Source organism: Amblyomma americanum, chromosome 8 (assembly GCF_052857255.1).
Source record: "Amblyomma americanum isolate KBUSLIRL-KWMA chromosome 8, ASM5285725v1, whole genome shotgun sequence".
Lineage (NCBI taxonomy): Eukaryota > Metazoa > Arthropoda > Arachnida > Ixodida > Ixodidae > Amblyomma > Amblyomma americanum.
The window spans coordinates 54,528,325-54,534,324 of NC_135504.1; positions in this window are offsets into that span (position 1 = coordinate 54,528,325).

The window sequence follows — 6,000 nt, forward strand, 5'->3', positions numbered from 1 at the left end:
CGGACTGACAGGAAACCACGAAAACGCTTCCAAGCAAACGCACCTCGCTTCGTAAGAAAGAGGGCCCCGCCGGGGTGGCGGGGATCCCTGTTTTTGCAGCTCGAAAAGCTCTCCCCAAATGATCAGGCTAAACGCATGCTGTTACATTAGGCGGGAGGGCCCGTCTGCTCGTTCTGGTTTTCTCGCTTCATGCATGTCGCTCGAAGTTCCGCTGCCCATGGTTCCACATACTAAGCAGGTTAGAATAAATGGGTCCCGTTCTCCTACTGTCCGAGGTGAGGCCCTGGGCTGCAGCCACCTTAGCCCCCCCCCCCCCCCCCTAATCCAGCGCTGGGTGTTTTTGAAATATGACTAGTGATGTTAAGAAACTACGCGAAGAACTTTGAAAACAGGCCCGCAAGGAAATTGCAGCTTTGCGCAGCTCAGTCGAGAGTGATGTTCGGAAAGAGTGCCACGAGTTATCAGTGTTGATTTTTGCAGCAAAAACTATGAAGATATAGCTGCTGAGTTTCCTGTCCTGAAAGAAGGAAACAAGACATTTAAAGCCGAACATGCCATCCGAGCTGTCATCCGAGCGAGATGGGCGCAAGAAACTTTTGGCAGATTTTGAACAGCCGTCTACAGCAATACCCCAGGAACAAGAATATCGAGACTAACGGCGTTCCCGAAACTGAAGATGAGGACCTTCACGAAACACTGCAGCAGGTTGGTGAAGCAATCAATGAGCCCATAGCGCTCGATGACGCTGATGCTTGTCTACGTGTCCCAACTAAAAATGCGGCAACCCCGAACACCATCGCGCAGTTTCACAATAGCTCGAAGCAGGACCGCGTTCTAACCAAAGCGAAACGAACGAAAATTACTGCAAACAACCTTGGCCACATTCGAACAAAGTGCCGTGTACATAAATGAGTATTTCTGCCCGCCCTGAAAAAACTGCCAGGAATGGCAATTTCTCGTGAGAAGAAGAAAAGCTGGAAATTTGCCTCAACGCGTAATGGCCGCATTGTTGCTAGAAGGAAAGGAAGTTCGGACATGTGGTCAAGATGGCTCGCCTGAAAGACCTAGATAAAGTAATGTAGGTAACTCTTTTTTTTTTACTTTGCTTTCTTTCCCATTGCCTCCTATTACTTTTCAGCGAACACGTTTCATCGCTGCATGCAAAAAAAAAAAACAAGGAAGCCGCCACCTTCTTTCACCTGAACGCACTATCACTATAGGTAACAAACAAGAAGTTATGGATCTTCTTGACGCTTTAAGTTTTAGACCGATAGCTCTACTCCTATCATGACCCCCTCCGGCGAGTTTCAGCCTATGACCTCTGGCTCCACAATTTCACCTCTAAAGAGCCACACGTGCTTTTAGTCACTCACGCCTCGCGTGCCAGCTGCTATGGAGAGGAGTGGAAGGGTAGTCATGTACGCCGCGAGCGCCGCAGAGATGACGATGGTAGTTGCCGCATTGCGCATGCGCATGCCGCCGCGGAGAGCTCCGGCACTGCTCCGGAAGTATACGCTCCATATTCACTGTGGATGCGCGGGAAATCAACCCCACAGAAAGCTCCTGCCGTGTCCCTCAGCTGATAGCTGGGAAAAGATCATACGCTGTAAAGACAAACAAGTACAAGCCAACATCGCAGATTGGATCCACAGAACACTGGTTGTGTTCGATGCAACGCCCGGTCTCCCACAGCAAACGCTACCGGCCGGGAAAGGTAATAATAAAACATTGAAATCAGCGTTGTGTCTTATATCACCTGAGCTATGGCTCGACATCCGGTTCAGCATTGCTGATAGGATGGGATAAACTTTTATTGCTCTTTTTTACAGATATTACGGTCTAAAGAGTTCTTCCATCTGCCTGGTGATGGCGTGGCACTGTCTTGCAGGGTCGGCGCGCTTATTCCAGGGCACCGCTGAACTTGGCTGCTCGCTGGAGATGGATCACCAATCCTTGTTGGAGGATTGGGTTGCCGCTGGAGAGCACACTCTCCCACTGCTCCGCACTCGTATTTTCGGACCCGTGGAGTGCTTTATTTCTGTCGCACTCCCAAGTGATTTGATATAGGGTGGGTGTTGCACCGCACCATGGGCAGATGTCCCTGTATTGATTGGTTCGGGAACATTTTGCTTAGGATATGTAAATTAGGAAAGGTTCCAGTTTGCAGTTTCCGCCAGTAAACTACTTCTTGTTGATTTAGCTTATTGTGTAGAGGAGGATATTTCAGGCTCGTCCCTCTGTAATAATTTAGAATGTCGGAGTACGTCGGGATCACCCTCAAGAAGTCCCGGGTCATCGTTTAAGAGTGCTCGGTTAGTGTACTCGCGTGCGACTGTATCGACCCTTTGGTTGCCTTCTATCTCGGTGTGTCCCGGTATCCAGAAAATGGTGTGTCTAATGTGACCTTTGGGTAGGCCTGCGCGGAGGAGGATTTGGAGCGCTTTATGGCTTATTCTGCCGTTAATGTAGTTACGGCATGCCTCTTTTGAATATGTGAGAATTGTTAGGGACTTATTCACGCGATAACCCTCCGCGGCCGCTAGAGCAACAGCCATTTCTTCTCCTTCAGTTACCGTGCAGTCCCGGGCCGACGCGCAAGTGATCTCCTTATAGTCTGAGCCTATTACTGTCGCGACGACTTTTTGTTCCATTGTCCCTTTTCTGTAGGGATACAATGTGGCATCCGTGTATGCCTTTGTTGCTAGATATTTTTCTACATATTTTGCTCGGGCGTTCCGCCTGGCCACGTGTAGGTTTGGGTCCATGTTTTTGGGTAGCGAGTTTACTTTTATGGTGCTGCGGAAGTTATCGGGTATGCTCGCTGTTCTCTGTTCTACTATTTTTACTTCTTGGTACCCCAGTCCTTCGAAGAGCGCTGGGCCAGTGGTTGTCTGCTGGAGCCTTTCCCGCTGCGTCTCTAGTTGTGCTTATTTAAGTTCCTAGAACGAGTTGTGAATTCCGAGGGCCAGCAGCTCCTCTGTTGATGTGTTGGCTGGAAGATGGACAGCGGTCTTGTATGCTTTTGTTATGATGGCGTCGGCTTGATTCTTCTCGCCCTTGTTGATGTTGTAGTACGTGAAGGAGTATGTGACTCGGCTGGTCACGAGGCTCCTGACCAGCTTTATCCTTTACCGTGTCCCCCTCCCTCATGCCGCTTCTTTTCTGCGACACTTGGGTGATCATTCTGGTGACTTGTGTTGTTGCTTGTTTGAGGAGGCCGATTGCGTGAGTGCATCCGTGGTTGCTTTGCACCCATATTCCCAGTATCCTGATCAGTTCTTTCTCCGATACTTTTTGTCCTTCGATGATGACGTTGAGGTTCTCTTCTGACCGTCTTCCTCGCCTGACTCTCAGGAGCTCATTCCGTCGAGCAGGCGATGCCTCTTTTCTTGACGTACTCTTCTATGCATGTTACTGCTGCTTGTAAGCGTGCTTCTTTCTGGCTGAGCGGGCCTTGGTTGGTCCAGACCGCAATATCGTCGGCATATATGGCGTGTTGTATGCCTTCGATTTTTTTCCAGTTGTCGGGCCAGCCCTACCATTGCGATGTTGAACAGTATCGGTGAGATGACTGATCCCTGCGGGGTTCCCTTGTTTGGAGTGTGGAACTTGTCGCTTCGCAGGTCTGCCAGTCCCACTGTTGCCGTGCGGTTGGAAAGGAATGCCTTCACATAACTGTGTATCTTCTTGCCGCTGTCGAGTCCGTCAAGCCCCTCCAGAATGGCTGCGTGGCTCACGTTGTCGAATGCGCCCTTGACGTCCAGGGCCATTATCACGTTTTCCCCGTTGTATGGAATGTTGCTGAGGACCTCTTCCTTGATCTGTAGGAGGACGTCCTGCGTAGATAATTTGGTGCGGAATCTGAACATACTCTGGGGGTACAGATCTTCGTCTTCAATGTGCTGTTGCAGTCTTGTTGTTACCACCCGCTCGTAGAGTTTGCCAAGGCAGGACGTGAGTGATATTGGTGAACTCCTCTTCGATGCGATCGTGATAACTGAAACACTGTATAGAACAGACACCTCGCCACTGAAACTGATCTAGCACGGTACATACGTACAAATTAACTCTCCGAAATAAAGAATTGAGTGGCATGACGATAGCTGCAAAGAAATGCTTCTAATGCTGTCTCATTCCAGAATACTTAAAATGAATAAAAATTGCGATATAATTTCCTTGAAATTTGGTCGCTACGTTTTTGCAGCCATACATCGCCCCCCCCCCCCCCCCCCCCCACGCGAATGTCTCTGGCTTACTTTCTTGGGTAACAGAAGATGGCTTAGATGTGGTGCTCACGTTAAAATTGATCTTCTCATCTCCTGAGAAACAAGAAATAAACAGTTTGCTCGAATATTGAAAGCATCAACGCGACCGATGACGCTGACACCAATTGATGTTTTTCTGTACTAATGTACCAGTGGAATGTATCCAGTCTAGAGTGGTGCTGGCACAAGTTACCTATCATTTGCTAACTTTTCTTTTTGTAGAGTGGTCAATGGTCTCTCACCGGTATAATTAGGCCCCGTTATACGACTTACCAGTGCATAAAAAAATCACACTATTGAGAATTTCCAAAATGAAGAAACGCAAACAGGAATCACGTCTACGAAGGCACATGTCCCTAATAAGGAATAGGACGCATTTATTTGCGCACTAACACCTTTATATTGCCGCGAATCTTTGTACTGTTTGTTCGTTCTTCAAAGGTGCCGACACGCGGCTTTATCGCTTTGCTTGTGATGCAAGACCCGACCAGATTTATCTCAATTGACCGCATCCAGGCGGAGCCTATTCTAGGTTGTTCCAGACTGTTGTAGTAACTTTGCACGCCGTACCACGAAAGATTGCTATCAGTTTTAAATTGAGCACGGCCGAGAGCGGCGGGCATTCTCTTCGACGACCTCCGAGCACGCTTCTTGCTTTCGCCGCCTCCGAGTGATTCAGTCCATTGCGGGCGCAGGTCAGCGCAATAAACAGTTAAAAGCAGCTTCGTTGCCTTCCTTACTACCTGGACTCCCATTAGGGAGCCTCCATGTACCACTTTGCTCAGGGTGGGAACAACTCGGTGCAAGGTTGCTTAAGAAAGTCTAAAACGGCCGTCAAACACAGTGGGCGGCGATTTCTGGCAGACATTTTGAGGCCCAACACCTGCTATTGTATTGACAGGGTAGCCAAGGCTGGAGGATGGGAGCACATACGAGGACCACAGCGCAAAAGGGAGTGGGTGGATGGGCTTTGGAGCAGTCATGGACAAAAGCTTGAGGGATGCTAACATTATATATATATATATATATATATATATATATATATATATATATATATATATATATATATATATATATATATATATATATATATATATATAGCAAATGAAATGAGGGGCTCGTTTGACAAACATATATTAAGAGGGTTCACCAGTGACAGTGTCCATAGGAAATACATGGGAACTTTCAGAAGCTCTAGTGTGTCTAAAAATGGCTCGATTTTCATGAGTTCTGTGGTAGCGTTTTCTTCTTTAGTGAATGGAGGAAATTTTGCAGACAGATATTATTTTTTAAGTTTCATTTTTTTACAAATCAGAAATAAATATCCAGAAAAATTGCACTTTTAGATATGTCGGTCTTTCATGTCGTCCCGTGAAAAAACATCCAAATATCAGAATTTCGTCCGAAACAGTTCCCTTTTTCTTTCTTGATTGTCAATCCGCAATTTTCATTTATATCGAGCGTAGTATTTGCGTTTCACAGGCTCTGAAAGTTGTGTATGTATTTTCTGTGGGGATTTGAAATTCGCGCCAAATTTAAATAGCGCGATGTGGCTGCATCTGGCGTCAGAATATTTTGTCGCTACTGCACTCTACCACCAACCTCTTGGTTGTCTGTGTTCGTGCGCGCAGGTTTTTACTCAGAACTTGGACGGACCTGAGCTCTTTCTTTCCTTTTTTCTTGCTTGGGCTGTATTAGGAAAGGATTTCTGCGTTTATTTTTTGCTCGAGCTCTT